Below are 17,469 nucleotides of genomic sequence, written 5' to 3'. Positions count from 1 at the left end.
CACATGCTGTTCCAATTAGTAAATCCTTGTCCCCAAACACATCCTTCGTTGTCTTTTCAGACAACGGGTCTGTGCATGGTGCCGCTAAGTCTACCATGAACAGTCAAAATTGCAATCTGTTGTTCCCCAGAGGAACATTTTAGTCACAAAAGGAACCCTGTTCTGCACAATCCATTCTAAAACCCCCATGTCAGCATGGACTCCCTGTGACTTTACAACCTCATGACACACACACACACACACCCACACACACAAAACCTCCTTTGAGTGCAACTCCATATAGAAAGATGGCTCTTGAATGTATACCTTCCGATATGTGTGTGATTAGCTTTGCTTTATAATAGAAGTGTGGTTTGCTAGAGTATAAGTTTGAATTCTAAATGTTCACTGAAAGAAGTTCATCAATAGTGTCTTGTGGTAACCCTACCTCAGACCATAAAACTTTACAACCCATGAAAGCAGACATTCCAACGCACACACACACAAACACACTTGTGGACTTTGAAACATACACTTCCACACATGCGATCCAATAGCCATGTTTTCGATATGTATTTTTATGTGTGTATAATTTCCATGGCAGATTGAGATTTTCTATGTTCTATCATAGAAATTAATGGACTCTTAAGATGCTCAGAATCCTACATTAGAAATGCATATCTGTATTTCCCATATTCTGTACATATCCATGTCTGGTATCATTCTAACCGTAGTGATCCTACGGAATTGCATATATGTATGAGATTACAATGAAATGTATTCTTGTGGGTATTATCTTTTCTGAAAGAGAAAATACGAATTCCATCTCTCACATGACAAAGTCAAAGTAGGCGTTTCTTCTTCACACAAAGAAAATGTTCCCGCTGTCAGATAAGGAGATCTGATTGGATGTTGTCCCCAACAGGAGGGTGTAAACAAGTGTCTTTAAAAAGCAAGAGACCCTGTTTCCCCTCTCTCTCTCTTCTCTCATCGATCCCGCTGATCCCACTTCCTCGCTTCTCCACGTGCAGCGCTGCTCCGGTTGGACAGGCATCGCCTTGGCCTCTGGGACACATGGCCCGCGTCATGTAAAAGCCTGCCGTCTTTGCAACCAAGATTTGCAACCTCTCCCGTCCCGGGAGACAAACTTTCTCGGTAACATTACAGTCAGTAAGCCTTTTAAACTTCCGCGGCACTGGAAGACGCAGCAGAAAACAGGACACACCCTCGCTTCCTGCTTCAGCCTCGCCCGAACAGAGAACGAACGTGCAAGTAACTTTAAAACCCTCTCTGAAAGCTGCTTTCCAGGAGTCTCGTGAACTTAGGTTTCTGTATGTAATAATTACTAATTTTCTTTTCTCTTCTCTTTCTTTCTTTCATTTCATTTCAGTCTGATCACTTATGTTATTGTTTGGTTAAATGTGTGTTTGTTTTATTGTTTGTATTTTTACGTACGTTTGTATTTGTAGCTCATATAACCTTTAGTTTTACATGTATTAAAATCCATATATCCTTTTAACTGTCTCTGTATTTGAAAGCCCACTTTTATGAAGTCAATGAGACAAAAGATCTTGCTACACGCTCGATAGACTACAGTGAGTAGTTTTAATTAATAAACTCAGAAAGTTTTATGTCTGTGGCCAGGACATAAACTTCCCTGAAGTTTGTGAATACCTCTTCTTAACTGTACTGATCTTACCTTTACTCACTGGACGAATTAAAGGTTAGACAGACCAGTTACAGAACAAGGTAATCTCGGTAATTGATAAAATAAATGTACATGCGACTTATGAATTATGACCATGAGTCATGAATATTAATATTCCCAGAATTCCCCATATTCTTGAGCTAATTCAAATTAACCCAAAGTCGTATTCGTTACAATTATTATTATAAACTAGGCTACAAAAAAAAAGTAAAACAAAATAATGTTATTAATCTGTATTTTTTTTCTAATCAAACTGGTTTTGGAACGTAAATAATACAGAAGAAACGCAGGAACAGAAACAAGCGACTAAATAGAGTGAACTCAGAGGTTTTTTTATAAAAATAAAATAAAAAGCATAACATGTCTGAACAGGTCATGTCTGTGGCAAAGACACACATTAAAATGCAATATAATTGTGTCCTTGCAAAAGATATTTTATAGGTTATTTAAATGTCAAAGAAATGCGTTAAATTCACAGTGAAAATGGGACGGGATATTTGCACTTATAAGTTCACTAAAAAGTTATTGTAACACTCTTTTATGCTACAAACGCCCATGACAAGCATGTAAAAACCATTAATAACTGAATCATTAATATTTTATTTCTATTTGAGCTGTTCATAAACAATATAGCCTACTTAAAAATGTGTTTATGAGCTCGGTCGCTTGCTGTCAATACGCACCAGAGAGAGGTTAACACATCGTTGCACATTATTGTCTTCAGTGCACGCTATAACTGAGAAAGAAACAGGACTGCCCCCTACTGGTGATGTACGTCATGTGCCAGAGAACTTCACTACGGCCGAATCGCCGAATCCCTTTCCCTGTGATGCACATTCTTAATGGCCACATCTATACAACTTTTGATTTAAAAAAAATATTAATAAATGTTGAAATGAACATCAACTAAGATTAATAAATGTTGTAGAAGAATCTTTCATGGTTTGTTTAGGGCTGGACAATAATTCAATATCAATATATATTGCGATATAATAACGGTGATATGATTTTTAAACACATGTACATTACAGGCATGGGCTACGTTTTCATTTTTACTGCGTGATAAATATAAGCAGCACGGCACACAACGGCCAGGGTTTTCTGGCCCGTCGAATACCTTGGTCCAAAGCGGGCCAGCTCGGGCTAGAGGAGTGGTTACAAACAGAGGCGGAGTTTACCTGAGCCGGGAGACGGCACGGCAGCGCCGGATGATTCTGTCAGCTAACATCAGCATTAAAGACTTTAATCTAATTTAACTCAAAACTCACTTTCATGTTTGATTGCCTTCTGTTTGTGATCCGATGTGGATTCTGATCACCGTATAAGGGTAGAAATATTTATACCCGATGCAAAAGATGCACGCTAACAATTACCATAATAAACATGGTAAATATGAACGCTTGAAGAAATCAGAAAAATCATAATGGCTATCACAATCATGTTTTTATTTTATCTGTCAGTAGCCTATGTCTCGTTTCTTTATACCGGACTATCATAAAATAAAGCAACCTTTTTTCAGGAGCTTCCTCTGTTTCTCTGACTGAAAATATCTGTAGCTTATTGGGAGTCGATAGAGTGCTAAAGCTCCTCAGGTCGTATTTTTGGTGGCATATTTGTGCTCTCAATAAACTGTGTTTGGTTCCTCAATCGTTGTGCTCAGTGCTTTCCACAACCAAATCACAACACACACACTGCCGTTCAAAAGTTCTGGATCGGTAAGATTTATAATGTTTTTAAAAGAAGTCTCTTCTGCTCATCAAGGCTGCATTTATTTGATTAAAAATACAAAAAAAACAGTAATGTTATTAAATATTATGAAAAATAACTTTTTTTATTTTAATATATTTTAAAATGTAATTTATTACTATGATCAAAGCTGAATTTCAGCATCATTACTCCAGTATTCAGTGTCACATGATCCTTTTAAATCCTTTTCATATCATTCTAATATGATGATTTGATGCTCAAGAGACATTCATTATTATTATTATCAATGTTGAAAACAGCCGTGTACAATTTTCTTTCAGGATTCTTTGATGAATAGAAAGTTACACTTTACTATATATTCACGTAGAAAACAGCTGTTTTACATTGGAATAATATTTCACAATATTATTGTTATTTTTGATTTTTAATCAAATAAATGCAGCAGAAGAGACTTCTTTTTAAAACCTTGAAGATATTACTGATCCAAAACATTTGACTGGTAGTTTATATGCATGTATTGCTTTGGAATCATCATTCGTCTCCACAACTGCATAATTACACCAGCAGTTGTCTGTAATATGATGGTGCAGATAAAAACAACTCAGACTTAATCCATGAATCCATGAAGTCCAGCAGATACCAATCTAACTGGCCATAAGAAATACTTAATATCTTAATATACAAGATTGTAAGCACTTACCATTGTCATGTGACTCGATTACATCATTTTCAAACTGTTGTGTAAAGTCATTCAAAATATGAGCGTGCGCACAAGAAGCAAGATGTTTTTTACGTAATTTTGTGTGTATTTGACCATTAAAATGCCACGAAGCGGAATACACTGTCAGGCGGCACAAGAAGCCATTGTGTGAGTGCCGATTTGAGTTCTCGTGTTTTATAATCATCAAGCACGTCCCTTCCTTAACTTTAAGCAATTCGCTCAAAATGTTTACAAATACATTAAGCTCACACATATACAGAGACACACACACACACACACACACACACTAGGGCTGGGACGATGCACCTATCTCCTGATTCGATATTATCACAATACTTGGATGCAGATACAATATGTATTGCGATTTTTAAGAATTGCGATTTGCAATTGTTTCTATCAAAAGCTGATTTACTCTATTCTTTCGAAGAAGAGAACGGACATACAACCATTCATTGCTGTTCATTTGATTTGTTTACATATGGTTATATTGTTATTACATGCACATTTCTTTACTTGTGTTGTTTTTATGTGTGCATTTGATGTTCTTATTTAAGGTACTGTTCATTAAAACCTGCACTAGGAAAACTTTTACCTCTAACTCTCAGGGCTCCATGTTAATTTAATTTGTATGCTTAAAAAAGTGCATATAGCTGCTAATTGTATTTGTTGTTTGTTGATTTTCAAATATAAAACTAGTTGAAAAGTTTTCAGTGTGTGTATCAGTTCTTTTTGAACATTTCCATCTCATTTTATCAAACCCGTGATAATATTGATAATCGTGATAACTTTGGTCACTATAATCGTGATATGAAATTTTCATACCGTCCCATCCCTACACTGTAGACATCGTCTGATGCCAGATTGGTAGACATCGCCCAACCCTAATGGATATTACGACACTCATAGATAACGACACATTTCATTCTCTGTTGGAACAAAAGAGGCTAACTTCTGTCAACCTCGTCTCTAATCAAGGACAAAACTAAAGCAATTTAATCTGAATCAATATTGATTCTGGAATAAAAAAAAAAATCTATTTTAAAATTGTGAACCAAAAAAATGCGATAGTTTGGTGAGTCAATTTTGTTCTCCCAGTCCTAATACACACAAGTTCCTTAAAATGTTTACAAATACATTAATTACACACTAGGGCTGGACCCGAATAATCGAATATTCGTTCGTTGGGTTAGTATTCGATTTGAAAATTTGACATTCGAACTTCGTTCTTTTTTTTCTTTCTTTTTTGCTCGCCTGGGATCCCCCGCAAAACCGTTGTCATTCGCGCTTGAATAAGGCCGGCACACACTGGCTGCGTGGCGTGAGCGTCTCAGCTGCGTGGCATGTCCGTTTTTATTTCGGCTCTCATGTTAACAGGTTGGAGTTTGCACACTGCCTGCGTGAGACACGCGTCTCAGGCGCGGCTCGAGCCACGCGGAAAACGCGTGCATGCTAGAAATAGAACCGACGCCTGAGTGTTCCAGCAACAGGAGTGTTCTCTGGCTAGAGCGCAGAACAGCGGAGTTTGTATGGACCGAAGTGCATGTACCGAAGTGCATGTTTGAGCTTGTTCTTTGGGTTAAGCTGAGTTGCTTTGACATTGTGGAAAATAGAATAATAGAAACAAAATGTATTCGCCTTTTTACCCGTTATTATCAATCTAAATTAATCTCGTTTTTAATTTAACTTAATTTCGTTTTTCTTTATTTAAATTTTGTTTTTCTTTATTTAAATTTTGTTTTTTCTTTATTTAAATTTCGTATTTCTTTATTTAAATTTCATTTTTTCTTTATTTAAATTTCGTTTTTCTTTATTTAAATTTCGTTTTTCTTCATTTAAATCTACCCTTTACTGTATCAGTAATTTGTTAGCCAGAAAAATATGAAACTACCTTAAAAGTATTGCTTAATTTAACAGACCTGTGTGTGTGTGTTTAATATCACTAGTGCAGTGTCGGTTCTCGGAGCATATAAGCCCTGCCCGCGTGAGGTACGTGCGCCGCTTCCCGCTCGCGCTGTTCTGTAGTTTACTAAAAGTTTATTAATTCTGAATGTGTCGGGTCTCGCGTGTCCATCTATATTGCACCTGCACTCCCTTGTGAAGTCGATTGGATGAACGGTTTCGAAATAATAAGAATGCAAACGGACATAGACACAGAGAATACTGCCTTTATTAGAGAGAAGAATATGTTCAGCCAGCCCCCTCTCTCCGAAGCTTCGAATATTCGATGTTCATTACTACCGAAGCTTCGAAGCTCAAAAAATGGTATTCGGACCAGCCCTATTACACACACACACACACACACACACACACACACACACACACACACACACTCAATCACACACACGTTAGGTTTCCATATTTTATGGGGATTTTCCATAGAAATAATGATTTTTATACTGTACAAACTGTTGAATCCCCTAATCCTAACTGATGTAATTTAACAACTTTTTTCTAATGAATATTTGTATGTATTTCATATTGACAGCATTGTTATTTATTTTTCAAGTGACATGTTTATCTCTGGATATAGGCTTAATGTGTGTCATTGTTCTCTACAGGTTGAGGGATTGCGGTGTGACAGGTGAAGGTTGTGCTGCTCTGGCTTCAGCTCTGAGATCAAACCCCTCACACCTGAGAGAACTGGATCTGTCTGTGAATAAACTAGGAGACTCAGGAGTGAAGCTGTTCTCTGCTGTACTGGAGAATCCTCACTGTAAACTGGAGAAACTGAGGTAAGATCATCGCTACCATAAAGACTTTGAGTGAATAAGGATTAATGTGTATAGTAGATAGTGTATACAGTATATCTTTGGTGTAAGCCCCCTCCGTTGGTTCAGCGACAGATTTCAGCTTGAGGGTCAGATCCTGCCGGCGGTAGAAGGCAGTGGTGAGGAGTCTTCCTGAAGAGGAACATTTACATCTTACTATATTATTATCTCCCAAAAGAAAGTAAAACTAACAGTTAAATAAACTAGACGAACTACAAACCAGACAACAGTTGCAGGATACAGTGAAGAGTTTTTAAAAAAATTAAATTAAATTCAAGCCGGTGTGCTAAATCGTGTTTAATAGACAGCATGACCAGACCATTCAGTCTTTTCTGAGACAGTGTTCACTAAAACATTGACAGGATCATTGAATCAGTGATTTGAACTCGGTAAACCAAATTAGTTCTGTTCATGAATGAATCATCTAGACTGGTTTATTAACGGGTTTCTCCTATTCACGGCAATGAACCAACTCAAATGATTCATTCACGAATCGGACATCATTACAAATGTATATCTATGACTAGAACGACATCGTAAATGTTGATCGATTCCTCACAGAAGTTGGCTCCAAGGCTTCAGAAAGCCTAAATATATTCATCACTGGACTAGTTTTAGTGTCGCTTGGTGATTTTCTGTTTCTGCTCTGTGTCGTTTCTGAATAACCCGCGAACGAACACACACACTTGGCACACACTATAATGAATACTCCTTCTTTATAGCGTGCTTCCTGAAATATTATTTTACAAAGTAAATACCAAAATCATCCAGGAAATTATGGAGTTCTGCTGGACCCTTAGAATCGTCCCAATCCTCCCCTGCTAACACACACACACACACACACAATGTTCCTTAAAATGTTTACAAATACATTAAGCACACTCACACACACATTCCTAAAAATGTTTATAAATACATTAAGCAAACACACACACACACAAAAAAAATGTTCCTTAAAATGCTTACAAATTAGGGCTGTCAAAGTTAGCGCGTTAATAACGCGTTAACGCAAAATCATATTAACGGCACTATTTTTTTTAACGCTCGATTAACGCAGTGCGTATTTTCTGTTTAACCCGTGGCCCAAAACCTAGTTGGAGAAATGGAGATACACCGTGTTGCCAACTTAGCGACATTGCAGACCCATTTAGCGATTTTTTCCCTTCAACAAAGCGCCCAAACCTTATTTAGTTTCTGAGAATCTACCGGTACCGCCGGTACTGCTCTCCCAGCATGCGCGCGCGCCTCTCTCTCTCTCGCTCTCTCTCTGCGTCTCGCGCTGGAGGAGCAGCGCTTTAATTTAGTTAAATACAGATATGATGTTGCTTCTCTAATTTTACATGCAAGTATATCCGAAATCGCAAAACAGATATTGTGTTTATCTTATGTGTATTTGATTTCATCAGACGACGGCTCGATTATCAGGATTATTGTGCAGATTAACATCTTGGAAGGGAGAGCTGGTTATGTCTTAATGGGTCGCGTTTCAGTCACCATTTCATATTCATTCCGTTGTTTGACAACAGAAACAGTAAAATATACCAATGAAAACAGTTTTATTGAGAATTTAGCTTCATCAAAATGGGCACAGAGAGAGACAAACTATAATGTAGCCTAATAATAAATAATAAATGTACATTTAGCATTTTCAGAAGAGCTGCCCTGTCATGCAAAAATCTAAACATGTTTGTGTTAATTGCTTAGTGCAAAGAAAGAGAAGTAATGGGAACCTGGTATTTCTTTGTTCTTTCTACATGTGTCTAATAGACATGAACAAGTTCTTTGAAAAACATCTATGACCTTTGAAACATGTCTCGTCTTCATGCTCTATGTTGACTATGGTTTCAATAATAAACATACATTTGCATAAAGCATCCATATTTATCCATGCCCACGTTGATTAGAGTATTACAAACTTGAAAAGTATTAATTTAAGGTACATTTAGAACAAATAAAAAAATGTGCGATTAATAACGAGTTAACTCATGACAATCATGCGATTAATCGATTAAAATTTTTAATCGATTGACAGCCCTATTACAAATACATTAAGCACTCTCTCACACACACACATTCCTTAAAATGTTTAAAAACACATTAATCACACACACACATACACACACACACACACACACGTTTCTTAAGATGTTTACAAATACGTTAAATATTAAAGCACATTCACACACACACACACACACACACATTCCTTAAAATGTTTACAAATACATTAAATATTAAAGCACATTCACACTCACTCACTCACACACATACACACACGTTCCTTAAAATGCTTACAAATACATTAAGCAAACACACACACACACACACACACACTCCTTAAAATGTTTACAAATACATTAGTCACACACACACACACACACACATGTTGGGTTTCCATGTTTTATGGGGACTTTCCACAGAAATAATGATTTTTATACTGTACAAACTCTATAATCAATCCCCTAATCCTAACGGATGTATTTTCACAATGTGAACTGAGTATTTGTATTTATTTAATATTGACAGCATTATGTTGTTGTTTTATCTGTTTTAAGTGTCATGTTTATCTCTGGATATAGGCTTAATGTGTGTCATTGTTCTCTACAGGTTGATGAAGTGTGGTGTGACAGATGAAGGTTGTGTTGCTCTGGCTTCAGCTCTGAGATCAAACCCCTCACACCTGAGAATACTGAATCTGTCTGAGAATAAACTAGGAGACTCAGGAGTGAAGCTGTTGAAGGATCTGGAGGATGATTCACATTATAAACTGGAGATACTATTGTAAGAATAGTTTTTAACGATTTTCATCATCATATTTTCATTTAAAGTCCAAATGGCTGATTTACTCACTAGAAATATAAGTAAATTGTAAGTTAATTCTGCTCATACTGTTGTGACTGATTGTGAAAATAATATTAATGTTATTTTCAGCTTTTCCCCTTTAACTGTCTCTATAGGCATCTTTACACAGCCGAGTTAAGGCTGCTCTAAAGCGGCTCTGTGTCTGCTCAAAGTTCTGTGTAAAGACACAATGCCGCATAAAAGCAGACATAAAATATGACGGGTCTGACCCACCTCAGCCCCTAGTATCAAAGATGACTTTGATATTGTTTTGTTCAGTGTAAATGAACGCAATCTTGTGCCGCTCTAAACTACGTCATTGTCATGACAACCAAACGCGTGGCGCGAGAATCAAGAAGCGGAAGGCTAAACATATCGGCCTAGCTCCATATTGTTTTAGCCAAATTAAAAAATGTCAGCCAACAAGGGACAATAAAGTAAAAGTGTCCTGTACTCACATCGTGAAGCAAACCACCAAAATAACAGAGTCGTTGACGTGTGTAATCAATTGGCTTTCGCCACTTGTAATCTTCCTTTGAAGAGACTGGCAGATCAATGCGCTGCTACATTTCTCTCAGATACGCTAAATGCTTATTCGCCGTCACTGTGTTATATTATATTCCAAAAATCATCTTCTGGAGGACGATATTTCACCCACACACGACCTGCCTGAAACGCTGACAATAGCAGAATTGTTCTTTCTGGCTCTTTGAAAAAAAAAGAAGAAAATCCTGCGGTGATTGAATAATAATTACTACGGTGTAATAATTCATAATTTCTTTGTAGCATTTGTTCCATCTGGAATAATTTTGTTTAGAAATAGAAAATAGCTATCAGTACCACAGAATTATGACAAACATCAGAGCGTGAGATCGCTATATCACACAGAGGAAATCTAAAATTCAGTTTTTTTATTTATTTGTTTTCTATTTAATTACTCTTAAATTCATTTTATAACTGTAGTTTTAAAATAGTAATGTTCAAAGTATTATTTCCCGCGATTTTAATTCCTATGTAAATGCATTTATGTTCGCGTCAGAAAAGCAATAAACATTCTGGGCCCTATTTTAACGATCTGAAACGCAAGTATCAAGTTCGTAACGCAAGTAACTTTGTGGGCGGATCTCTAAAATGTGTTGGTCTGAAGTAGCTTCATTACTCATAGGTGTGGTTTGGTTGATTTCCCCCCGTGTGTTAATATTTTTCCTTGTAATAATGTATGGTTTTCTAAAAATGAGGACTGTTGCGTCTGTGTGTAGATGAGATAAGCAAAGTGTATGCGCTGTTGTATTACAAATTTATTAAATGTTTAATTTAGTTTTCAACATTAAAAGTTAAGACTTTGATTTTAAATAGGGTCAGTTTCTAGTTAGAGACTCCGGCCAGTCCTGTTTTCTCTATTGTGTTTTAAATGAGTCAGATCACTGAGATTCTCACCTTTCGGAGCCCAGACGTTGAATCGTTAGGTTGATTGGATTAGCTGTAGGGGAGACTTTCACCTTTTGTCTTTAATGGCTCTGGGATGGCTCTTGGAACCGGAGTTCCTGGCCAGTATCAGCATTTGAATAGTTACGCTGATTCAATTGTACTGGTAGCGCTCTGTGTTCCTACTTCATTTGCATGCTTTGTTCAGAGTCTCCGCCTCTATGTAATCCCTCCCCCTTGGAATGTATATAACTACAATGCATACTGTATTAGATTTAGATTGTTGGACTGCATCCACGCTCAATAAAGAAGAACTTCTGTTTGAACGTGATCCCAACATCTCCTGGTTTTGCTTCGATGAAGGAATAAAAAGTTTCCAACAGCGCGTTGTGCACACGCTACATTGATTATGGCCAAGCATGCGCCCTTAAAATAGCATATGAATAACATGCGCAACGCGCCACTGACTTTAGACAAGGTTTTTCCTGGTCAGTGGCGGAATTGTTTTCTAAAACTGCAAAATAGCACCAGGGAACGTTTGCGCCGGAACACGCCGCCTCTTTGCGCTGAACCGCCCCCGGGAGCGCAAGTTCATTCCCTAATTTACCGACGTGCGTCTGTGGAGGGAAAAGTGCGCTGTGGGTCGGTTGCAAAATAGGAATGACACATGCGTCTGTGTACAAAGTCAATTGTGCTGGGTGCAAGATAGGGCCCTCTGTGTAAATGCATTTATGTTCTCCGCGTCAGAGAAGCAATAAACATTCTGTGTAAATGCACATTTTATGATTTTATGCCGCGATTTCTGTGTAAAGACGCCTTATGTGTGTGATAATCTGAGATTTGGGTTGTTATTAACTGATATTAAATGTGTAGTGAGTGTAATAATCATTTCTGCTGGTTCTGTATCAGCTGTCCATTGTGTGAAAGTGACCTTTCATGTGCTTTTGATTTTGTAAAGTGACTTTGAGCATCAGATAGAAGCTATATGATCATGTTTGAGAATGAATATAGATTATCTAGTTAGTTTTCTTATGAAAAGATGTGACGGATTTAATATCTCATACTGCATATGTGACTGTGTGTTTTATTTTAGGACTGACTATGATTAAGATGACAGTGTGATCTTCTGATGATCATCTGATGGTGAATAAGGATCCACTACAGAGACTTACAGTCAACAGAATCAACAGAGACTGAAGATACAGTGACTTCACTGTTATAAATTAAGACTTCATTTAGATTTCAGCGATCCTCTGACAGACCTGATGAGGCGGCAGTGAAATTATTTCACAGCAAATTACAGTTTCTCATTCATAGATTAATCATTTTATGTGTATAAACGCACAGTAACTCAAAAAACACAGAGTTTTGTTACAGAGTAAATAAAGAGCCTGAATATCTTTGTGTTTGTGTTGTACCAGCAGAGGGAGACAGAACATACAAATATTTAAGCTGGGACTGAGATGGGTCTTGTGCATGCTGCCCACTTGGGTCCCACCTAGTACCAAGTGCAATCCTACATGAAATCGATCTGGGCAATTAACATGGGGCCATTATGGAACCCGCGGACAATCCTACATGGGGCCCATTTTATACCCATATGGGCCCCACATACAAATGTTGGCTGGGTAACAGCCTTTAAATCTCCTTTATAAATGCTTTACAAGGCATAACTAGTCCTCACAAAAATAGTTAACTGACCACTACTAAACGCTTTATAACTACCTGAACTAACCCTGAATTACAGTAGAAATACATGTTAAAGGGATACTTCACCCAAAAATGAAAATTCTGTCAACATTTACTCACCCTCAAGTTGTTTCAAACCTATATGAATTTATTTCTTCTGCTGAACACAAAGGAAGATATTTTGAAAAATGTCAGTTACCAAACAGTTAACTGGTCCCATTGACTTCCATAGAAATTTTTTTTTCCTACTATGGAAGTCAATGGGGTCCATCAACTGTTTGGTTACTGACATTTTTCAAAATATCTTCCTTTGTGGTCAGCAGAAGAAATAAATTCATACAGGTTTGAAACAACTTGAGGGTGAGTATATGATGACAGAATTTTCATTTTTGGGTGAAGTATCCCTTTAATAAAGCATTTATTAACACACTAAGTAACTATTACTATATGTCTGAATAATAATATGTATTTAAACAGTTTATTAATCATTTACTTAAACTTTCTAAGTGATCTTATGAACCACTGACAACTCCTAAATAACCGGTTTGTAAATAATGCTATACTTAAATTGATAAAGTATGAAAATTCAATTATTAAACACATTATAGATATGCTTAAAAATCAAGAACAAAGCATTTATAACTATTTATAAACCGCTTATTAATGTATATTAATGCTTTATAAATTACGAATGAACTGTTTAGTAATGCTTAACTAATGATTAATAACGTGCAGTTATTATAAAGTGGGTTACATTTTATTTTAAGGTGTTATTGTTACAGTGTAATTATATATTTAACTACATGTACTTACTATTGGGTTAGGGTAGGATTAGGATTTGGTTGAAGGTTAATTGCATGTAATTATGCATCATTTACTGTTATTACTATGGTAAGTACATGTAACATATGTAACAAAGACACTGTAAAATAAAGTGTTACCATAAAGTGTTTCCCATGTTTTTAATAATAGTTGCATTACATTTGTATTAATGTATTAAAGAGGTCATATGATGCATTTTCATGTTTTATTTTTCTTTAGTGTGTTATGTTGCTGTTTGTGCATGTATAAGATCTGCAAACTTACAAAGCTCAAAGTCTCCTACAAAAAGATTTTGGTGCTCGAGCCCCTTTTTCAAAATTAATCAAATGTGCCCCTCTCAAACAAATATCAATGATAATATTGTGGTCAATAAAACAAAATGCTCTCAATTATAATTAACATGACAATGTGAACAAAACTAGAGTAGCCTATTTTTACGTATCTGTCAGTCTGAGGTGTCATTGCCGTAACGCGTTGCTACGGGTTGTGTCACTTGCGTGTGTCTTGCTTCGGGCTTGACTGATGTGACCATAGATATAATAAATACATAAGCTGTGTCCCAATGCGAAGGATTGCATCACCGCGGCGTTATGAAGGCTGTCCCAATTCAATTCTGCATCCTCCGAAGGCCGTATTTGAAGGCCGGTTGCGTCATCGCGTCGCGACGAAGGCTACCCTGATTCAAAAGCGACGCTTGTGTGTGTGTGTCAGTGTGGTCCTGGTAAACCCTACGTTATGATGACACAGTGTTTAATTCCAGAGGACACACAGAGTAAATCTCGGTTCATTACAGCAGAAATACTCCCGGACGCTTCTGTGTGCTTGATTTACATGTATTTCATGACAGATCTGTATTATTCTTTAGAAAACCCGAGTCTGCTGGTAAATGGCTGTTATGAAAAGCTCATCTAGTAATCTTATAATGTTGGCCCTGACTTCATCACAGTGAGCAGACAGAGAGCATTAAAACAATATATAGAAAAAATATATATTATTCAATCATTCTCTCAAGAAGAGAAAACAGCCTGTCCATCCTCTCCCTCCTCTCCTGTGCTCTCCTCGCCTCTGCCATTTCAGCAAAGACGTGTATTAACTTCCTTACTTTTTTCTTACCCTCCCCAGCAGACCCATTTACTCCAGAGCTGCTCTAAAAAAGCAGAAAAGGGTACTTATGAAAAATATTAACACAGGGGTGCAATCTTAACATTAGTGCATTGATAACACTGCAAAATATGACACTTCAGAAAACATATTTCTGGATGCTCAAATTTGGCTAAAACCTTTGTATTCATAGCTTGCATGACAGCACTACAAAAACACATAAAAGTGAAACCCCATTGCCTTATCTACTGCTTTTCTTATCGTTGTGGGCTTTATATGGTGAGTGATATTTCTTATAATACACAAGTGAGATAGACTAGTGCAAATATTACAAATAGGTTGTTGTCTTGCCTCGTTTTTCGCCCCCGTAAAGAAATGGTCATTTTCAGACCGCAGTTTAATAAATTGAGCTGTCTGCTCCCTGAAACAATTATTAAACTAATATTAGCACAAGTTTTGCCTCAAACCACCCGACAAATGAAGCCACTCAGTGGTGACGAAGGAGTTAAGATGAAGTTTAGACAAAAGAAAAACTTGTGGCTTTTAACTCTGGTTTCACTAGCTATTTGAGTAAATGAAAACATAATACTCACATTTAAATGTGGATTTGCCATCCACCACCGAACTCTCGGACGCAATTTTTTTTAAAATAAAAATGCTGTCGTCACCGGCGCGCAATGACTTATGGGGTAGGATAGGCCGCTAAGGATCCATTTATGGGTGCTTCTCATTTCTTATTTGTGCATCCTCATTTCCTTTCCTCGCTTACTTTCCTCTCGTCTCAGCTTCACTCCTGTAGAAATCACTCCTTTTGAATCAGGGTAGCCTTCGTCGCGACGCGATGACGCAACCGGCCTTCAAATACGGCCTTCGGAGGATGCAGAATTGAATTGGGACAGCCTTCATAACGCCGCGGTGATGCAATCCTTCGCATTGGGACACAGCTTATGTATTTATTATATCTATGGTCACGTCAGTCAAGCCCGAAGCAAGACACACGCAAGTGACACAACCCGTAGCAACGCGTTACGGCAATGACACCTCAGACTGACAGATACGTAAAAATAGGCTACTCTAGTTTTGTTCACATTGTCATGTTAATTATAATCGAGTGCATTTTGTTTTATAGACCACAATATTATCATTGATATTTGTTTGAGAGGGGCACTTTTGATTAATTTTGAAAAAGCTTTCTATCTTTGGGAGGATTGGGGATCTGATGGTTATTAAAGACTGTTGAGAAACAGTGACACTGATATAGAGAATGAGGGAACACTTTACAATAATGTTCATTACATTAGTTAACATTAACTAATAATGAACCACTTATACAGCATTTTTAATCTTTGTTAATTTCAACATTTACTAATCCTTTATTAAAATCTTGTTAACTTAACATCACTTAAAGTGTTAGTTCACCCAAAAATGAAAACTCTGTTAGTAATTATTCAAGTGACTACAGTGGCTCAACCTTAAAGGTATCCACGACTTTCCCGAACTCTGAACTCTTTCCTGTGATCGCTATGGCAACGTAGAACAAGCCGGTAACGAACTTCCGGTTTACGTTAGCCTGAAGATACCGCTATCAGAGAGCCTCAACAAGTCCAAACAACTTGCTTGGATAATGAGGAGTAGAGCTTAGATCGGGCCCAAAAAATCAAGCCCGACCCTACCTGAGCCCGTTGTGTCCGAGCCCGGCCCGACACATTAACTGTAATTATGAGCCCGAGCCCAATTTAGACCCAATCATTTTTAAAACGTGGGCCGTTATAACCAGGGGTGGCGCCAGATAATTTTTTTAACGTGTGCTGAGGGGGTGCTATATATATATTATATATAAATACTTTTAATAAATGAGCAAAAATTGACCACTTAATTTTTTAACGTGTGCTGAGGGGGTGCTATATATAAATACTTTTAATAAATGAGCAAAAATTGGCCACTTAATATTTAATATTCAATTATATTAATGATCACAAATAAAGTATTCATTTTAATAAATTGAACAAGCACAACATTCGGCATTCAATCAAATATTATTAAAGATTTATTATTATTAATAATGTTATTTCAACACAATATCTCGTTATTTCGACATCATATGTGTGCCGAGTGTGCGTGCAATAAGCAAGATGTGCATTTGTAAATCCGGTGAGACGCGTGCATTGATTTTTATTAATAAACTAGTGTTTTCTGTCAGTGTCTGCTGTATATTTCTCATGTCTGAGTTTCCGTTAATTTATGATGAGATGCGCTCCTGTTCACATGCAATGCCAGTGTCCGCAGCGCGCCGGTTAATTCTCTAATTAATTTTCAAATTATTGAAAACAATAAACATACCACTTAAAAATATATACAGTTGTACTGCAGTTTTTTCTAAGTAGCGTTACAAGAAACACTCTTTCTGCGTAGAGAGTCCGTTTATGTTGGAAACAGCTCCCATTCATAAAATCCTTCAGTTTTCGCGTGTTGTTTGTGCACCTGACAACGGTACACGTTGAGCCACAAGGAGCCATTGCTTATCTGTCAGCATTACTACTTGTCAGTTATCAGTTTCACCCGTTTGTACCGCGACACGAGCACAGGGGCTTTAGCGTTAGGCTAAACCGGAACTGAGATACCGGCAACAGGAAGTATCAAGTGTCATGGCGACGCCCATTAAGACTCGCAGGAAAGTTGTGGATAGTGGAGGATCTTTCCGAATTTTA

The 17,469-nt window shown here is 37.2% G+C and overlaps 1 pseudogene across 1 annotated transcript in view; it reads left to right on the top strand.

Annotated features, from left to right (window-relative positions):
• Positions 1 to 13,854, top strand: part of LOC311066812 (protein NLRC3-like) — a 94,927-nt pseudogene extending 81,073 nt beyond the window's left edge. The window contains exons 8-10 of the transcript XR_014609521.1: positions 6,674 to 6,847; positions 9,491 to 9,664; positions 12,243 to 13,854. The product of XR_014609521.1 is annotated as a protein NLRC3-like (transcript). The remainder of the gene's footprint in view (positions 1 to 6,673; positions 6,848 to 9,490; positions 9,665 to 12,242) is intronic.
• Positions 13,855 to 17,469: the final 3,615 nt, after the last annotated feature.

Source organism: Abramis brama (assembly GCF_963993115.1).
Source record: "Abramis brama genome assembly, chromosome: 17".
In the NCBI taxonomy this organism is placed as follows: domain Eukaryota; kingdom Metazoa; phylum Chordata; class Actinopteri; order Cypriniformes; family Leuciscidae; genus Abramis; species Abramis brama.
The sequence above is the reverse complement of the archived record's forward strand: the minus strand, read 5'-3'. Positions and strand labels throughout refer to the sequence as shown.